The following is a 1596-nucleotide window of genomic DNA, read 5'->3' as shown; positions in this document are numbered from 1 at the left end:
CAACCCTGCAATTAAGATACAAGAAGTCTCTTGTGTCCCCAACACACCCAATACACTTGTCAGATGTATAGGTGCACTAGTTCGGCGAAGAGATAGTAAAACACAGGTGGTATAGATGATGGTAATATTGCAGGAAGTAAAGATGCAGTGAAACAGTAAACAAGCGGTGCCAGAAAATAGCTTGCTGGCGTGGGAGGCAATTCTCTGTGGTGTAACTCTTCTATTCGGAAACAAGGCCTAGGGATCCTACTTTCACTAGTGGACACTCTCAACAATGATCACATAAATAAATAACTTCTCTTTCTTTGTGCTACATACACTCTTTTGTTGGATGACAAACACCATTCATTGTGTAGGGCTACAAGAGCTCCCTCAAGCCGGAGTTAACAAGCGCCACAACATTCGGTGTTCATATTTAAGTAACCTCTAGAGCATAATAGACCGTTGCAATTTAGACCGAGTACTAACATAGCATACACACCGTCACCTTTAAGCTATGAAAGGGGGAATAGATCACATCAATACTATCATAGTAATAGTTAACTCCATAATCTACAAGAGATTACAATCATAACCTACGCCAAGTACTACATGATGCACACACCGTCACCTTTACATCATGAAGGAGGAATAGACTACTTTAATAACATCACTAGAGTAGCACATAGATTAATAGTGATACAAAGCTCATCATATGGATCTCAATCGTGCAAGGCAGTTCATGAGATCATTGTATTGAGGTACATGAGAGAGAGATTAACCACATAGCTACCGGTAGAGCCCTTAGCCTCGATGGAGAACTACTCCCTCCTCATCATAGGAGACAACAGCGACGATGAAGATGGCGGTGATGTCGATGGAGATGCCTTCCGGGGGCACTTCCCCGTCCCGGCGGCGTGCCGGAACAGAGACTTCTGTCCCCCGAACTTGGCTTCGCGATGGCGGCGGCTGCGTAACTTTTCTCGTCCCGTGGCTTATCCTCCTAGGGTTTTCGCGACGGAGGCTTTAAGTAGGCGAAGAGGCGGAGTCGGAGGAGTCCTGGTGCAGCCACACCATAGGGGGGCGCTCCCCCCCTTGGCCACGCCGCCTTGTGGGGTGGGGCCCCCCTGGCTCTCCTCTGGTCCCTCTTCGGTGCTCTGGAAGCTTCCGGGAAAAATAAGATAATAGGCGTTGATTTCGTCCAATTCCGAGAATATTTCCTTTGTAGGATTTCTGGAACCAAAAATAGCAGAAAACAGGAACTGGCACTTCGGCATCTTGTTAATAGGTTTGTTCCGGAAAATGCATGAAAACGATATAAAGTGTGAACAAAACATGTAGGTATTGTCATAAAACTAGCATGGAACATAAGAAATTATAGATACGTTGGAGACGTATCAAGCATCCCCAAGCTTAGTTCCTGCTCGCCCTCGAGTAGGTAAACGATAACAAGGATAATTTCTTAAGTGACATGCTACCAACATGATCTTGATCAATACTATTGTAAAGCATATGAGATGAATGAAATGATTCAAAGCAATAGTAAAGATAATGACTAAACAACTGAATCATATAGCAAAGACTTTTCATGAATAGTACTTTTAAGACAAGCATCAA

The sequence above is a fragment of the Lolium rigidum genome, chromosome 4 (genome assembly GCF_022539505.1).
Source record: "Lolium rigidum isolate FL_2022 chromosome 4, APGP_CSIRO_Lrig_0.1, whole genome shotgun sequence".
Lineage (NCBI taxonomy): Eukaryota > Viridiplantae > Streptophyta > Magnoliopsida > Poales > Poaceae > Lolium > Lolium rigidum.
This window is presented reverse-complemented; position numbering follows the sequence as displayed.